This window comes from Dryobates pubescens, chromosome 17, assembly GCF_014839835.1.
Source record: "Dryobates pubescens isolate bDryPub1 chromosome 17, bDryPub1.pri, whole genome shotgun sequence".
NCBI lineage: Eukaryota > Metazoa > Chordata > Aves > Piciformes > Picidae > Dryobates > Dryobates pubescens.
The window spans coordinates 2,505,726-2,525,305 of record NC_071628.1 but is presented as its reverse complement, the minus strand read 5'-3'; positions in this window follow the sequence as shown (position 1 = coordinate 2,525,305).

Below are 19,580 nucleotides of genomic sequence, written 5' to 3'. Positions count from 1 at the left end.
GGATGATGTGAGGTTTCTCTGTACACTCATTATGTTCCTGGACTTTCAGATTTTTGTAGACAAAATAAGATTTCTTTCATTAAAATGGGATTTATTTGTGGTTCAATAGCCCGAGGCTGTAGCAAAACAGAGCATTTCACCATTGTGTCATTGAACTCTTGCCTTTTAATTATACAGCTTTCTGACACCCAACCAGACTACTCTTATTTTCCTCCTCCCTTTAAGGGAGATGACGCAATTGTGACATAACCAGGCCCCAAATAAGAAATTCCTAACCCAGATGGACACAGTATAAACATTCAGATGCAGAGACACTTGGGTTAGTATTGCTGCAGGACCTGCTTGATTCGAACCACACATTTCACAGGGCCTCGCTGGCCCCCACATGAGAAATTATTGATCCAAATGGAGTAACATAAGGATTCTGTCATGCAGGGAGGGCTACATGAAGGCTTCTCCCAGGCAGATGGACCAGTTGAATAGTCAGTACTTTCCCTGGTGAGAAATGAAAACAGAACAGGTTTTTCCTTTCTTTTTTTTTTTTTACCCCTGCTTCATGTGAATTCTTAGATGGCAGTTTCTGAAAGTGAGGTATTCCATATCCTAAAGTGAAGAAATGAAAATGTCCTTAATTATGCAAAGGTAATTTGACCTGATGAACATGTCATATAAAAAAGAAATACAATCCAGCTTCGCATAGATCAAGGAAACCTTCAGGCTGAAAATGCTGAACTGCCCCAGCTCCTATTAAAATTCGATTCGTGTTCCTGGTGTTCAACACCTCTGGAACCTGGACCATTTGAATCCTTTCACACCTCTGATCCAAGCTTCCCAAAGGTCAAATAAGTCTGATAGTATAAATCTAACACTCAGGTCTGAAGGTCATGAAGTCAGATTCAGCCCTGAAAAATCAGAAAGATATTTGAGTCTACCTTGCCCAGAGACTGACACCTTCAGCTGTCTATTTCACATAGAGGTGCACAAGCAAGGGAATGCAAATCTGCCAGTGCTTCTCCCTGTGGCTAGTCTACACATAATTCTGTGGCATGGAAATGCAACATGAAACACACCATGAAAATGTGACACAGCTCCTTACTCTGCAGATGGGGCTAGGAGCAAATCCAGGGTTTATGCACATCCAGGTGACTGAAAGGTATTATAGAGAGCTAGTGAAACCTGGGATAAAGGGGCAGAAGGAAACTTGACCAGATCCAGTGATGAGGAGTTCAAAACTATACTCCCCCCACCAGACACCTTGTCCTTTCCACTACACATTTTTCCTTAGCATCTTCTCCTTGACACTGGAAAATACCAGGAGCAGCAATTGAGTTAAAGCTTGGCTGAATTACCCCTTTCATAAGCCTGTGTCTTCAGGTTTTTTTAAAGGTTTCCTTTATTAATTTTACCCAGCTAGCATTCACTTAGCATTTGCTTTGAAGGATAATTGACAGGTTGAGGCGACACTCGCCAGAATGAGAGCCATAAATCAGAAATAATTTCCAAAATTGGCTGAGGGGTTGATATGTTGAATAGGCAAACACAGGTAAAAATCTCTCTATTAGGCCTGACAGGAGCAGCAAATGTCAAGCAAGTTCTCCCTAATGCACCAGATTAGATTAATTTTGTGGTTCCTTTTTTTTTCAGGTGATTTTGTCTTTGGAATGCTACTGTGCTCTAACAATGCTACCAGGCTGCCTTCCTGGTTGAGGGGGGAGATTCTATTTTCCTCTTAAGTGATGGGGGGAAAAAAAACAACAACACAAAAAACAAACCCAAAGCCCAATCCCCAAACTTTTAAAACTCTGGCTTGTCTTTAAAACATGTTTTAAGCTTATAGAACCCCAGTCCCCAGCAAATTTGTCATGAGGAAGTGAAGAAGTGGTAACTGCTTGGTCATCTGAGACAACTCAGAGACCACTATTTTTGCCTATTGATGCCCATTCCTCTCAACTGAGTGGCACAAGACCATTACAAAGCAGAAAGGTGGCCTGGCAGGAAATTAACGTCCAACAGTTCTGTTCACTCAGTGATTTTCTGTCAAGGCATCAAAACATTTCAGCCAGAGCAGCGCAGTTAGCAACAGATAACCATTACAAGGAAGTAGGTAGCTATGTTCTTATTTGACAAATAGAGAGCTCTGCTGGTGGTGATGTCAAAGACAGGAATCAGACACCAACAACTCCAATAACCAGAGCCCATAAAGCCAAGTCTTCAACTCTGAAGCTTTACACCATCTAGCAGTGAAGGTCAAAATAATTAAATCTAAGAAAATCAAAGTGGGTTTGGTCAGTATGTCCAAATATTTCCATGACTTTCTTCTAAATGAGAAGTGTGTTTCCTCCAGGCCTTTTGAATGCAGGCACACAGAGAAGAGAAGAGAAGAGAAGAGAAGAGAAGAGAAGAGAAGAGAAGAGAAGAGAAGAGAAGAGAAGAGAAGAGAAGAGAAGAGAAGAGAAGAGAAGAGAAGAGAAGAGAAGAGAAGAGAAGAGAAGAGAAGAGAAGAGAAGAGAAGAGAAGAGAAGAGAAGAGAAGAGAAGAGAAGAGAAGAGAAGAGAAGGGAAGAGAGAAAAGAAAAGAGAAAAGACTAACAAAACACAACCCCCCCCAACAAATCACTACAAAAAAACAGCCCCACAACATACACTGCAAAAATGGCCAAAATTCAATCCCAGAATAAAACTGTGAAAATTCACAGTTTCTTCCACTGAGCAATTATTTCAGTTTTTTTCCAACAGGAATGGTGAGATTTTAGCATCAGGTTTTTTTGTTTGCAACATAAATACTTGTAAAGCAAAAAGAAAGAAAGAAAGAAAGAAAAAAAGCCTGGTAGCTTTGCAAACTCTATAGCTGTATTTAAGACCTTATGTGAAATATGATGGATGAGGGTGAAGAAAAGAACAGCTCTTGTCACGGGAAGTCAGGAAGAGAAAAGTTCTCAGAGTACCCCAGGACATGAGACCTGGAAAGCCAGCAAGGTGAGGGTCATGATACAAAAGGGATTGCAGTCAATAGTGATGGCTGAAATGCATAGAGAAGTGTGGGCTGGTAATCAGACCACAGTACTTCCCACTACTCCCAATTTACCTCTTCCTTGAAGTCATAAGCAGGTCTGCTTTTCCGTTCTTCTGCCTTAGATTTTATACTTGTGTTCACTGACCCAGACTTAAAGACAAAGCTCAGTGCTGGGCTCCACCCAAGCTTGGACACTCTATCTCTCCCCTTAACACAACCTGCGCATCTGTTCCAAGTTTTCAGAGACTGGAGAGCAAACTGGCTGCTTCCCCAGGACTGCACATTCACACCCACTTTTAGGATGTTGTGCGGGGACCTCTCCTTCTGTTTATTTCAAATCCTGCTGGAGAGACAGTCTTCCAAGAGGACAAAGGGGATGTGGCTTGTTTAATCTAGCAAAATGCTGCTTGAGAAGGGGTATATTCACTCTATAAACGTGCCAGGAAGAAACTGATACGAGTGCAAAGGGTTCCATAAGCAAACAAGGCAATGTTGACCCAGTAAGAACAGCCTGTAGACTAAACTTGTACCAGCCTGTAACCTGAGGCTGGAAAGTAGAAAACAAGTTCTTGTAACAGTGTTTTAATAAGGGAGTAGAGGACTAAACTCTGAAATCAGCTAAAAAATACTCACAACTCTATGAATGTTATCATGTGCAAAGGTGACTGTGAGTTGGACTTGATCCATGGCACTCCTTGCACAATCACATGTTCCTGGTGTAGAAAGGAGGGAAAACAAGGGTCTAGTATAAAAGTTTACTTTACTTGTGTTAGCAAAGGAGAAGTGGTTTAGCTGATGACACTTGTTACTCACAACTGCTTTCTTAGAGAAGGCATTTCAGCAGCTCATCCTGAAGCCAAAAAGCACAGGGAAGAGACTGGTTAGATCTCTTATGAGGCAGTTTGGGTACAGCATACTTCAAAAGTCCCATGCTTACTAGTATTTATTTCATTTTATTATTTTTATTCTTTCATTTCATTTAATTTCATTTATTTTACATAAACATAGGAGTGATGTAGCTACATATTTATATCGCACTTCAGCAGCCTTCCATCTAGAGGGCTTGAAGAACTCATCACACTGAGGACTGTGAATGAAGTCTGCATCAAATCTGGTACTAATAAAACTAGACTAAGACTAAGATCAGATGTAGACTCACCTAGGAGTACATTTCCTATCACAAGCACCCATGGTTTGATGGGCCACATACATTGAATGTAGCTAGGAACCAGCAAAACTCTCCAGACTTCAGATCTGAATACCCACTCCTACCAAAACCAAATAAATCTCAGATGTGGGCAAAGACTTACTGGAAAACTTCTCTGAAGTTCACTCAAGGGAGGCTTTTTTCCCCCTCTTTCCTTCTCAGCTGAGAGGAATATCTAAGGATACAGTAGCCCTAACTATTTGAGTTTGGTCTGCTCTAGTCTGGACACCCACCGTGTATATTTCTAAACCATTAGCCCTTCCCTAATTCTTACAAACCACTTTACAACTCAAATCTAATCAATAACAACTGTGTGAAACAGCACACAGACAGTAAAGAAGTTGGAATTCCCCTTAATAGCCCTTTAAAGGAGTTTTAATTAATTCCATGTGCTTCTGTAGGATTATCAACTTTACAGTATGACTGCATGTGAAAGCTTTAAGACATTTCACTTATGTCTGCAGGATGTTACATCACAAAAACTGGTTTTCATGGCTTGTCACTGCTCCCCATTAGCTTCTTGATTAATCCTAAAATCCTGCTTCTCCTTCCCTTTCTAGATGTCTCTCCAGTTTCTCCTATTCTCCTAGAGCTTGCTTCAGGTTTTATTTAAGGAAATGGATTTCCACAGATGGTAATGGGAGCTTGGCAAGACTGTTCCCTTCCTTTTGCTTACCCCTCAAAGAAACAATTTAGCTAAGGCTACGCTACAAATCCATTGCACAGCTCCAGTCAGAAGCCAGCAATTCTTAGCCCTCAGCCAGATGCCTGAATTTCTTCACATTTCAGTTTCCACTGGTGTCCTGGTTTAAGACAGCCCCCTCTCACAAGTAAGCCCCCCAAGCAAATATCAGGAGGGAAAGCAACACAAAAAGCCCTGTGGTAGAGATAAGGAGTTCAATGGCAATAAAACCATGTAACTTAGCTTGCTTCACAGAAAATCACAGCAGAAGCAGCAGTAGAAGCTGGCAATAAAATGACCCCACACCCCAAAATCAGGAACTGGAAGAGGCAGCCAGAACAGGAAGCCTCTCACGTTACAATCCAACCCATGATACTCTGCTCCAGCAGCACTTTCATTTTAAAGCTGGCATGATGGCAGCATGGTGTCAAATACTCATCCACAGACTCAGCTGAATCCATGACAAATAGGTATTTATTTTCTTTCATCACCTCCAGGTTCCTCTAAATCCCTGCTCCTTTTATTCTCTTTGGTCCTTATTCACATTCATTCCATTTCCTAACTCAGGTCCTCTTTCCAGGATCTGTTAGTTGCTGACTGCTGGCACCTTTTCCTCTTGTGCCTGATCCTTGCCTCCTTCCAGTTCCTAGTACCATTGAACCATTCATCTCTTTTCCATTAATCACAGAAGACTTGTGCTAATTATTGTTCAGCCAAGAAGATCTGAAATAGCATCAGAAATGAGAGTGAGAAAGAGAGGAAGAAAAGATTTCTCTTTTTTTCCCACCATCATATTTACAGCCAGTAACTTTTCTTAATGAGCTTATGAAAGGAAGGCAAGTGATGTCAGTGCAGGAAAGCCTGAGAGCAGTGTGCAGATAGAGGCTAGAGTTCATGAGCTGTCCAGAGCATGTTTTATCAGGTCACCGAGTCAGACGCACTATAGGGCAATTTCTCTTTCTCAGCATTAACCCTCAACTCTGAGTCTCTGCTGGAAAGGCCTCCCCCTTCACAAACACTCCAGGATAAGATGATAAGAAGATTACAAGTAAAGCCTCTCTTTAGCAATTCCACATCTCCTGTCAGACACAGCAAGTTAAATTACAGTGCAGGCTGCAAATGCATTGATCATCCACTCAGCTCCTACAACCCAGGGGTGAAAAGATCCATGCCGAGGATAAGTGAAGTAATCTCAGGAAAGTTTATTTTAGCTGGGAGGGGTTAAACAAGTTCAATGAGGCAAGGATTCAGGAAGGCACTGGAGCTAAGTTCAGCAATGTCTTGTTTGTGCAGGTACAGGCTGCAGGTTAGACATGCTGCAGCTGTTCAGGTCTCCTCCAGCACACTCATACCGTCGTGTGTGAGCTGCAATACCTCAGCTACGGTGATGGGGAAGTGCTGTGGTCATTACAGTGAAACCTCCACACGTTTGCCATAACCAGAGGGCCATCGATACAGTAACTGCCTCATTATTGCAGTAACTTTGTGCTGCTTAGCCAGAAGAGGACTTTTTATATTCATGAGAGCTCCCCTTTTTAAATAGGTGGCAATAGCATCCATTTTACCTATAAAATCTATTCTGTGTTTTATGGCAGAAGAAATAAACCTCCCTAAGCAGTTTTGACAGAGAAGGCAAGATTGTCCATTTTCAAGATAAAAAAAAAAGAATGATAAATCATTAAGAGTGCTTATGAATTCTATTCATGACTGCCTTCTTTATTAAAAAGACCCATTGTAAAATGGAAAGTTCAGAAGGCTTGGTGGGGAGTGAAAATGAATTATAATGACATCACTGGGTCATGAACTAGGCCCACTGGCTACTTTCCAGAATAAAATTGACTGGAAAGATCAGATGAGCCCATTTGTACTGAAAGACATCTGGGTGGCAGCCAGAGAATCTGGGTTCAAGCTCCTTATTTACAGAACACACTTCCCTTTTCCCTTTCATTACCAGGAGTAATCTGGATTTCCCAGGCACGATGTGTGGAATAGTGATGTCACTTGATTCAGATTCCAGGAGTATTTTTCCCAGAAAAGTTCTTCAGACTCCTTACTCGGTGAAGGACCTTGTGAGGAACACCACAAACAAGTCAACATCCATCTGGCACGGACAATACATTCTTAGAGCACCGCTGATGGGAGGATTTCACCTTCATCTAAGCAGAAATTGTCAAACTTTTCTGTTGGGTTTTTTTCCCCCCCCTTGTCTCTTTCCCAGATAATAAACAGTGTATGAAACCCAAGAGAAATTAATTTCTGCTAAGGAGTTATTTTATTTTATCCTTTAAGGCTGTCTCCTAGAAAAAAACAATGAGGGGATAGCATTTTCATAGAATCACAGAATGGTCTGGGTTGGAATGTGAAGAGAATCACAGAATCACAGAGTTAACCAGGTTGGAAAAGACCTTTGAGATCATTGAGTCCAACCTATCACCCAACAACATCTGATCAACTAAACCATGGCACCAAATGCCTCATCCAGTCTCTTCCTAAACACCTCCAGGGAGAGTGACTCCACCACCTCCCCAGGCAGCACATTCCAATGGGCAATCTCTCTTCCTTACATCCAGTCTGAATCTACCCATTTCTGTTTTTTTCCCATTTCCCCTAGTTCTGTCATTACCTGACACTCTAAAGTCCCTCACCTGCCCCATTTTCCCCCTTTTTCCCCTCAAATCCCACAGCACCTGGGCTCTGGTGGAGTCTCCTCCTACCCCAGGTGTGGCCACTTTGCCCTCCCCACCCACTCCCCTATTTAATCCCCACCAGGAAAGGCAGCAGCCCTAAGCTGAGCCCATTTGGGCTGAGGATCCTCCTCTCATTGCTGGTGAGTGCCCAAGGTGCACACTGGGTGATGGTGGTGGTGACAACAAAGGCCGGGGGGCCTGGTGGCCCCCCGGTTGTTAGGGACAAGATTGATGACTACTCCAATATCATCCATGGGTGCTGGCTGGGGCTCTTCACTGGGGCTGAGCTCCTCTGTGTGGTATCTTGGCTGGTGAGGGTGTTGTCCCTGGCTCTGGGATGGCTGCAGAAATGGTGATGATGGAGCAGGAGCTGTTCAGTCCGATGTTATGATGCTAATCACACTGTTTTTACCTGGAGCCCCTTGAGTCTGCTCTCATCAATAAATCTCTGCTGTTGTGCCTCATTTACAGACCATTTCTCCCTCCTCACTGCTTCCTTTCAGAAATAAGGAAGGAAAGGACGAAAAGAAACAATAAAGCATCTCTGGACAATGCATTCACTTATCAGTCAGCTCTGAACAGGAAGCCTTCAGGAAGAGCAGGTTGGGAAGTGAGAATCTCTTCTGATGAACCACAAGACAAATGTCATAAAGAACAGACAGGACAAGACTGCATCTGCTCCACTCTGGCTATGCTTCTTGGTGGTGAATGCAGAGGGGAAAAAAAGTTCAAGCTAGCTTGGAAATCCAGTCACACTTCTCTACAGAAAGAATCACTGAGAAAGGAACATTGTGAGAAGTGAATCCTCATCCCTCATACACAAATACAGAATGGCCCTCCAAAGGTCATTTAGTCCAATTCCCTCTGCAGTCAGAAGGGGCATGCTCAACTAGATCAGGTTACCCAGAGCCCCATTGAGCCTCACCTTGAGTATCTCCAGGGATGGGGCCCCAACCACCTCCCTGGGCAACCTGTTCCAGTGTTCCACGACCCTCATGGTCTTAACTTAACCCCCTTTTTGTCTTAACTTTTTCAGCTGCCTTTTTGAATGCAAAATGGCAGCTCAGGCAAAGCTTTCCAGTGTCAGCTTCATCTTTCCTATTCTACAATTTGTACTCTTTTTTTTTGTTATTGCTTGAAGCTTCAAGGAAGCTTTTACCTAACACTGTAATACCTACTATCTGAAACATTTCGGTGCACATACACTTGCCAAAGAGCAATAATGCAGATCAGTTGGATGTCAGCAGTCCAATAAGGTGGAATAGTATATTTTCTGGGGAAGAAAAGATGTATCACCATCTGACCTTAGCACTGGCACCATCTCAATATATTTTATGCATGCATGTGATAACGTTTTACCTACCTTATGGTCCTGCAGGGAAGTTTCTCTTCTCACTACTGAGGATTATTACCTATTCAGAGGTGGTTATGATTATAGATACTTACTAAGACAAGAATAATTGACCATAAAAAACCTTTTATATTCCCACAATTATTTTTGCATTGACTAAAAGTGTCAAGAAAATCTAATTTTATTAGCAGGTCCCTAATTTCGCTTTCATTTCACTTACAACTAGGTTTCTTTCCCCACCTAAAGTATGTTTTCACTGTGATTTGAAAATGATGTAAAAGAACAATTTGTCACAAGATTCCTACTGGGATCACATGGATCAAATATCAAACTAGATATGATATACCTACAGGAGAAGGAGCAGGCTGGAGGAAGGTATTGTGACTGCATATACGTGCAGGTGTGCCAGAAGACATCTCTGTGAAGGTTCCAAAAGTCATTAAAAAAGTCCACATAAAACCAATAGTCTGACAGAAATTGAGATGGAGCCAAAAAGACAGGAACCTGGAAGATAGGAACTGAAAATCCATTTCTGCTCACAAATGGAAGATTCAGGACATTCTTCAGCACAATTCTAGCACTAGAACCCCACAAGGTTACCTGAGAGAACTTATTAACTGAAACAACACAGGGACTATGGGTGGGATATGAGCAGTTACTAATACAGGTGAGAAGTGTGACAGCAGAGTGACTGATGCTCAGAAAGAGATCCTCAAGCACACGTTTACTGTGTCTAGGTGAATTGACAGTTCTCTTCTAGCAGTTCTCATTACTTCAAAAAAGCAGAAAAAGCCAAACCAAACCAGAACATTCTACCCTTGATTCAGCTGCGGGTGGTAAAACTGAGCCCCCGGTGCATCAGATACTATCCTGGTTTTAGGGAGCATGCTGGCAACTCAGGCAAAGGAAAAGGTCAGTCTAGATGCTGCAGTACAAGAACTTTGTCTTCTGTGCCAGCCTGGATGGTTTCTGAAATTCAAATCACAAAGGATGAGATTTCTAAAGACACTCACAGGTGTCTGAGAAAAAATTCAAAAATTCAAAAATTCAGCAATACTCAGATCCAAATTTTATCTGGATAAATATGAGACCTAACCCTGCAAAGCACCATGAAGGCTCCAAAAGCAAACTGTAAGCATTTCCCCACTAAAGGTGGAGCAGAAGTGTGTGATATGACTCCAGCAGATAGCAAGCACACCTTTTCCCTGACCTAGGCATGAGGTTTGATCCAGGTACACCCCTAAATGATACCTACTGTGTTCACTGTAGAAGGTCTTCTACATTTTGCTGTCCTTTTTACCTGAATAAAAGATTTCAGGACTCGGCCTGATGGTAATCACACAGCGAACTGGAAACTTTGCAGCAAAATGTGGTATTTCAAAGCTGAAATCATTTGTGGAAACATTGCGTCTTCAACAGAGACTTTATTTACAGGACTTCTAAGAGCATGGCCATTTTCCCTGCCTTGGAATTTGATTCATTTTCTGCTTCTGCTGTGGGTTTTCTGTGTCATCTGGCCCAAACTCTGCTACTATCTCTATATTTTGTCATCTCTTTCCTTCAGTATTTACTGGCCTCAAACACAAAATGTTCACATTTCTTAAGCTTTGGATGTTTTATGAGTCCTTGCAGAAAGCACTTTTAAGTGCAGGATGCTCCATGGTCCAGCACATGGCTGAAGAGTGACTTCCAGCTGCTGTGCTTGTTCAGTACGACAGGGCACACACCCTCTGGAGCGCACCCTTGACTCTTTCCGAGGCTAAGCTTGAAGATTTGCCAATAGTCTGAAAACCAGGCGAATCTTGAAGTTACCCTTGGATAGGTCCTTGAGATAAAGAACAGGTGTACCCTTGGCCTTTGCAAAACAGAGATAAATATCCCTTCCAATTACAAGAAACGTTGCTCAGCTAAGAAGATGCAGCTGCCAAAGTCACCACAAAAACGATCAGCTGCCTTCTTCCATGTAGGAACATTGAATCAGTTTTGAGAGCAGGGTTTTATTTTCCTACAAATTTTGTAGAGCTAACTTGAAATACTTTCTTCATCAAGAGCACAAAGCAACGTGACAGAATTCCTTCCTATTAGATTATATCCATGAATGAAAGTTTAATTGTTTAGGTTAAAACTGTTCAAGGAAACTTGCACACGAATAGGAAGTGAGGCTTTTAAGAGAGGCAGTCATAAATATAAACAAAACCCTGATGCCAAACAGCAATTAGTGCTTTGTTCTTTCTCTGAGTGACAGCATGCCCCAAACTCATTCGTTTCCAGTTCTGACTTGTTGCAATGTGTAATAACACTACTGCAAATCCACCAAATAAGCTTTATCTTTTTCTCGTGAGCTTCTTTGGCTGTTGCTGACTTCCAGTGCAATGTTTTCCCTTTATTGTGCAAGGCACAAAGGTCTCCACCTCTTTTCTCAACTTTGTTTGGAAGAGCAATTATTCATAACTAACTTACCTGGGAATGTTTCACAGATACAGAGAGAGATTGTGCTGAGCAGTGGGAGTGCTAACAAACGGGCTGCTGGGATTTTCAGTGCCGTGGCATGTAGAGCCAGCGCAGCTCTAGATGCTTCTAATTGCTTGCAGTTGTTGAGTGACTGTCAAAACCATTTATTCTTCCCACTGATGGTAAATTTTCAGGGAAACATCACTGCAGAGCAGAAGGTAGATTTTTCCAAAGGCACAAATGATGGTCAGGCATCTCGCTGCCATTTGCTCCTTTGAAAACCCTGCCCAGCTCCTCAGACAGGCTGCCTGGCAAACAGATGTGTAAGGATGGATTGGACATTTAGGTATCAACACCATCTTTGAACTTCTTGCATGAGGAGCCTGCCAAAAGTTTTTTTGGCCTTTCCTCTAACACTTAATGTCTTCTAAGATGAAACGCTAGCAAGTTCTTTAAGCTCATGTTGTTTTAAATACGGGTCAAAACCTTTAACGAATTTTCTTAGTGGTGGCAGAGGAGGAAGAAAGATTTGGTCCTAAGTGTTGTTCAATAGCATGTCTTGCTTTTCTCTGGATGGTAGCCAGGACTGATATTTAAGAGGTGTTTTGCTGATGGACTATTCTACCTCGGTGACAATAACAGAGTAGCACAGTCCCCAGCAGCCAATCCATCTAGCTAAATCTAAGAATAGATTTATAAAATCAGAGAAAAATCACAGAAGAGCCTGCAAGAATTTAACTCACATTGTCAAAAGAGAAAAGAACATAATCCTTCTCTTGAGCACTGGTTCTCACACTTTGGGGGCACACAGAGCATTGTCAGCACTCCAAATTCATCATGAACCACCAAGCATCAAACTCTTAATTGAAAAAACACCAAAAAGATAATAGGACCTTGCCCACAAAGATAATAGGACTTTGAAGACCATATGCTATAGTTTCACAGACCACTGATTGCCCTTGGAGTAGAATCTCAGAGCTGGTTTTTATGGAGTTTCTCAAACTATCTGCATAACCCTGTTAATAATAAATGCTAAGAATTAGTGAAACACCAGTAAAACCATCACTGACTGTTGAACTTGCAGTGTTTTGGATGCCTTAGATTTAAAAGTGTGCATGTCACAGGGACAAGTTTTTCCTGTAGCTGTTCTCAGCAGAAGCCAGAAGCTTATAGTGGCACCTAAAAGCAAAAGAAAATGAAAAAACCCCAATATATATATAAATAGAGAAACCACAAAATCAGTGGTGAACTAATGCTACAGTACTAGAGACATGACATGGACATCAGCCTGTCAGGAAACTGACTGAGATAGAAAAATTCATTTGTTATTTTGTTTCATTCACTATATATATTTTGAAGCTTTTGCAACCAAAAAGCTGCTATATTTTGCTCTACATTTTCTTCAGATTGAAATAGCACTTCTTTTGTCTTTTCTTTTTGAATTTTTTTTCTGCAAGCATAAACAAACACTTAGAATTTTAGTTTCACAATGGATGCTAGAAGATTCAATAATCACTGGTGGGCTTTTGGGAGGTACCAAAAATAAATCTCCCAATTGTACTGCAAATTAAAATGACCACTCGTGACGTACGAAGTTTCCAGGAGCTTAGAAAAAGATCTAAAACAAACATCAAGGGAAGCTTGATGGAGAAAGAGTCAATCTTAGATCTAGAAAGACAGTAGCTTTAAAGTATCAACAGTTCTCAAGAGTCATTTTACCTTCCTTTTTCATCAGCTGCCTTTTGGTGCCTCTGACAATGACATAGGGTTGAGGCTTTAAAGAATATGCTGAGAATAGGACATAGTTAACAAACAGGGTTTAATACACCTTCTGCCCACATGTGAAGGCCTTGATGTGGAGTCTACTCCTAGAAATCTATTTAAGTGAACTGAGTGACTGTAATGAGCATCTGCCTAGGTCTATAGCACCAAAGATCTAAACTTCTCCAGGCTCCAATTAAACAAAATTCACAGTGGGCTCTTACAAGTCCTGAAGATAGCTAACTCTCTCTTTCTCTCTCATCTATCTCTCTCTCTATCCATCTCTCTATCCAACTAACTATCTAACTAACTAACTAACTAAAATTTGTGCTACAGGATTAGGTATAAAAATCACTGAGAACATGAAAGCACAATGGGACTTGCAAAATTCACTTGAACTGGAACTCAAAGTCCTGGACTTTGGAAGTGGTCTTAATTTTAACTAACTCTAAACTTCCTAAGGCGATATAGAATTTCAGCATTGACACAAAAAATTGAGGAAAGCTTAACCTACAATTACTCATCTAATAAAGTCCAGAGCCTGATTCTTAAGCAGTTGAGATGGCCAAATTTTATCTGGAATAAGCATCTGAACTTCTGGGATGACCTCCAAACCTTTTATGATACATCTAAAATACACCCTTTTTTAACAGCCCTTGTGCTCCTTGCCAGTCTTCTACTACCAAACACAAGCACTGCACAGCCAGCTCTTAATGTATATTAAATCCCTGGGTAGACACTTTGAGAAAGAAAGTGCCCTTGATTTGCTGTAGCTTTATCCTCCCAGTTTAGTCTCTAAAATGTGAGTTCACCAGTGCTTATGTGAAGATTTCATAAGTGCAACAGAGCAATAACTTATGTTCTCATTTCTGCACTTTTTCTCGCTTTTCTTTAACTCTCTTAAGTGTCCTCATAAAGAAAAACCTCTTGGGCCTCACAGTACCCTAAACTGTAGGAGCAGGGTTGCAAGGGACCTTTTGCCTCAGCCTCTGCCCTCTTATGTTTTATATACTGCCCCATTCCCTTTCATGTAATTAATCTGACAAGGATTTGAAAGGCTGTCTTAGCTTTCTTTTTTTTCCTTTTCTCCCTGAGCCTTGGGTAGGAAATTTTTATCTTCGCTAAGCACAGCCTGGAAAACTTTTCCAAGTCAGTTAACAGTTTGTCTCGCTGTGGGTTTTTAAAGTCTGAGTGCAGATTTACAGCATGTTTTATGTATATTTTTTTTAGTCCCAAGGTCCCTTCTCTTCACAGATACATACACAACGTGTCATGTAGAAAATATAAATTGTTGATTGTACAGGCACTTTCCTCCTTTTTAAACCTTTCCAAAGGTCTTTTTGTTAAATACACCCAGACACCGTTTGACAGATGAGGGGCTAATTGCTCTGTGAATTACCTCTATCGATTCCTGTTTCATGTTGAGCCAAACAAACAAAAGATATTAATGCTTCGAAAAAAATGAATGATGACCTTTCTCTGCAAACACAGCTTGCGGCCTCTGATTATTGGTGATTCCAAAGAGCAGCGGTCAATCGCAATAGCTGTAACGCTATGATCACTATAATAAGCTTGCCTGACCTTCTCTGCCATGTTAAGTGGTTTAAATTTATTTGCCCAACAACAGTGGAGCTTTCATTTAAAGTCACAGAACATTCAATTCTATCTAAAGATCCAGGCTATTTTTTTTACAAAAAAAGCTTTACCTGGTCAAAGAAAACAAAACCCCACAGCAAACCAGAAGTGCCCCACTTGGAAGTGGTAGTGGGACTAGACAAAAGGTATAGCCAAGGAGTTCTTTTAGCTTGCATAACCAAGAGTCCTGGTTTGGGCTCTGGCAGTGTGGAATTTTTCTCAAGCATTTTGCCTTCCCACTGTTCCAACTCAGAGATGCAATTTATTTTGCCCTCTCCCTTCGACAGAGTTGCAGCCAGGCACTACCTTTGCAGTTATCCTAGCTGACTAAAAGAAAATCATTATCATTGAATACAAATGCAGTCCTAAAATCCAGTCCCTGTTAAGCAAGATTTCCTGAGAAGTGGTCAATAACAGGATCTGGCTACAAGCAAAACTTCTGCAAATCCTTCATCAATGTTCTCTCTCTTTTCCCTCTTCCCAGGCAGGGTTAGTGTGAGAAAATAAATAAATAAGTAGAAATCCAGGTGAGGCAAACCACAGAAGATGAATTGCTTATCTTTTTTTGCTGGAAGTGGTCTGCAAATTTGCTGGAATATTCTTTATCTTGAGAGTTCCACCTCCCTTCGTGGTTTCCTATGGACAAGAAATATGTTCAGGACAATCCTTCGTCTTGATGTCTGCGTTAATATGACACTGCATCCATAAAATGGGAATAATACTCCTTAGTCCCCCTTTCAAAGTGCTTTTCTAAGTGGTGCATACAGCAACCTCAGTAAAGTCCTTGGGAATTCAACATTCATTTTGATCACTGTTATAAGCCACTGTAGCCTGGTATAAAATGAAGGCTGAAATACAGCAACAAGAAAATATGGTCTAAATTTGTTAGAGACAAAAATACGGGATCAGAAATGATTCCTGGGGGAAACCAAACCCAGCAGAAAGCTATTCACTTCTCTCAGCCTCATTTTTAAAATTCTATTTTCTTTCTTCTCTGCAAGGAAGCAAACCCACTATTGCTTGGGAAATTCCTTCTCCTTCTGTATGTACCCACTATCAGCTTGGGGTCAGCCCAGCTCCACCACCTGCCCACAAGGCTGCTCTCACCCTTCTGGACCACATTCCTGGGTGCTTGACACAGAGTCATGGAATTGCCGGTGTTGGAAGGGACCTCAAGGATCATCTTGTTCCAACCCCCCTGCCATGGGCAGGGACTCCTCACACTAGATCAGGTTGCCCAGAGCCATGTGCTACAGCTAGTTTGCCTGCTGGCCTCTGAGTGTGGGGATTCAGCTAGCATCCACTCTGGGAGCCCCACTTTCACCCTGATTGCTAATTCTTCTCTCTGTTCCCCCCAAATGCAAGGGAATCTGAGGAGAGGCAACAGTCATCAGGGTGGCTGCTATGAATGCAAGGCAGAATTAAGAGGGGAAAGGAAGCTCAAATGTGTTGGCAGGCTGGTGCCATCCTCAGAAGCAGATTTAAGGAGTGATGTAGACGTGCTTAGCTTGAGGAAATCTTGGAAATGCAATAAAGCTGAGTCAAGTGCAAGAGGGTAGAACCTGCCAAAAGAAGTGGTAAATCAGGTAGTCAAACCATAGAAAAGAATACAGGAAGGAGAAATGTGGGGAAAGTACCCTAAAATTTTCTTTGTGGATATACTGGCACAGAACGTGGCTGTAAAGGATGTTTGAGTTTGTGAAAGAAACTTCTTCCCTAAATGAATTTATTATCAAAATGCCCCTGAGGCTGGAATTTAATTTCAAATAGATCTTAAGTAATCAGACATCTATGTCTTGGAGCTGTGAAAGTCTGAGGCATGTTGTGCTGCGAAAGACAGCTATATCTTTAACATCAAAAATTAAAGTTCTGAGGAAAGTGTGTTTCAGGCTTAAGAAAATTGTGATGTGTTTATGTATCTGTATCAGAGTCACACCCAAGGAAGGAACAGTCCTTTTACACTGGCATATGCCAAATAGCCTCAAGTGGTGAGAATGGCGTAAAGGATGAGATCTCAGTGGTCAGACCAAGGAATAAGTTGCCCTCACCTGCTAAGCAATCTTATTCTCATTGCACTTACTGGTCAAGTTGGTCATCATGGACAAGGGAAGTTGTACACTTGGAAATTGCAGTATAGTATAAAGCATCACTTACAGAATCACAGAATTTTAGGGGTTGGAAGGGACCTCCAGAGATCAGTAAGTCTAAACCCCTGCAAAAGCAGGATCAAATAGGGCAGGCTGCTCAGGGACACATCCAGGCAGAGTATGAAAGTCTCCAGAGAAGGAGACTGCACAGCCTTTCTGGGCAGCCTGTCCCAGTGCTCCATCACCCTCACCATACAGAAGTGTCTCCTCATGTCGAGGTGGAACCTCCTGTGCTCCAGCTTGTACCTGTTGGTCCTTGTCCTATGACTGGGCACCACTGAAAAGAACCTGGAACCTTCATCTTGACACCCACCCCTCAGACATTGATAAAATCCCCTCTCAGCCTTCTCTTCTCCAGACTAAACAGTCCTAGGGCTCTGAGTCTCTCTTCATAGGAGACATCCTCAGGCACTGCAATCATTCTCATAGCTCTCCATTGGACTGTCTCCAGCAGATCCCTATCTCTTGAACTAGGGAGCCCAAAACTGGATGCAGGATTCCAGGTCAAAGTATAGGGGAGAAGAACCTCCCTAGACCTGCTGGGCAAACTTTTCTTAATGCACCCCATGATGCCGTTGTTCCTCTTGGCCACAAGTGCACATTGCTGCCTTGTGGATGACTTGCTGTCCACTAGGATTCCAAGGTCTTTCACTCTACATCATACTGATGAAATTCAAATCAGTAAAATTCAAAGTCCAAGCCAGAAGGATGTTTTGTAAAAGAAGAAACTGAGGCACAGAAATGGAGGCACAGAAGACAGAAAGAAAAGAAAGAAATTAGTCCATCTGATCCACAAAGGTTCATTTGGGGGATTCAAAAGAGGCATCTTAATAAGGAACTTTCACAAGTTCTGCCTTCTTCATCTTTTTGCATCTATCTATCAAATAAGCAGGTAAATAGCCACAAACCTGGAATAAAGAGGCATCTGGCTAAGTACTGAGCAGGTGTTGAAAATATGTTCACACACGGTTGTCAGGGGTTTGGTTATACCAACAGTGGAGAGAGTGTGGGTGTGGGGTTGTTTGTTTATGGTTGTTGAGAGCAGAGAAGGTGGGAAATAAACAGGAGGGAGAGGTATATTTCAAAATGCAGTCTTCCTACAAGCTAAAGCCACCTTGATTAAGGATTTAAACTGTGTTTGTCTGTTACCTAATACAAGCTTTTCTCCTCTTCACAAGGGGCTGGTGCTTTCTGAGCAGTCAGTTACTCCCAGGGCTGCCTCTTCCTACAGCATTACTTTTTTTTTCCATATAGTGCCCAAGAGGCCAAAAAGCACAGGGGTGAGGATAGTTCTGCTTCCAAGAAACTGCTCCAGAGTTCCCAAGTCCCTTTTACCCATTTCCATGCAATCCCTCCAGCCTCTTACAAGTTCTACTCTGGTGCATTTTCCTCAGGAGTAAACTGGACTTCTGACACATAGGAGGGATGAAAATAAAAATCTCTGATAAATACTTTAATGAGCTGGAGGTGCTGTGAAGCACATTTCTCACCCTAAAAAGTAAATATTTGTTGATCCTTCCTCAGCCTTCCAGTCCCTTTGATTTCACTGTGCTTGAGTGGAGTACAATACACTTTGGCCTGGAGATTGGTTTCTCAGAGATAGGCTGCACCAGTGTGGCAGGCATCAGGACTGATCTCTCAGAAGAGCTGCTGCTCTGAAATGCCATTTCACACCAGCTGAGGATCTGCTTCTTAAGAACAGAGGAAACCAATTACAACGAGTCTCTGAAGACAGAGAGCTGGCATTTCCTCCCACTTATGCCTCCACCAAATCAAAAATAGCTTCTCTTCAGGAGACAGCACACCCAGATGACCATTCAAGCCATCATCAAATTGAGGATGCTGTACTTCCACCATTTCTCCAAGTACACCAATACACCAAATTTTTGGCTCCAACAGTTTAGATCCCCAAGTACTTTGAGTTTCATAGGACACCTTCCAGTGAAAAGCCTGCAGTTCTTAGTTCAAGGGATGAAAGGTTCATGGAGTTGTATTCTCACAGCCGGATGGGACACAAAACTTTCTCCCTCAGATGAGAACCCTGCATTTCAAATCCCATCTAGGTAAATTACCTTTCCAGGGCTGGGTATTTCCTTTTTGGATATTCCTTGGAAGCAACCTTCAGGGAATTGACTAACTTCTTAATGGCTTGGTCAGACAAGAAGGAAGGAAACTTGCACTGCTCCAGTGGGAGGTACCACTTCAGGCAGTCAGCATCCTGCAATTCTTCCAAGTCGGTGAATCATAGCAGGGTAACTCTCTTTCAAGGACAAACTTCTTCCTTTCAGATAGGGCCAAGGTAGCAAAAGCGAGGCCTAAAATAGTTCCAGCTAACATTTGGCTTTGAAAACAATTTCAAAGAGTCACTGCTGACTGCTAGGAAGAAGCCTAGCCTTGATCTAGAAGAACTGGACAAAGAATATCTCTTTGAGTCTAATGTCTGCAAAACAGGGACCTATTAAAAACCCAAAACCCATTCATAAGATTTACTTAATATCTCCATGTAGCATTCCAAGGAAATGCACAGGCAACAAAGCTTGCCTTTTCTTTTGGCTGCTGGGCATCAGAACTAGTCTGATACCAGCCTAATTTCCTGACACAATGTGATCTGATGTTGGAATTAAAAGCAGCTATGGACCTTGCTACA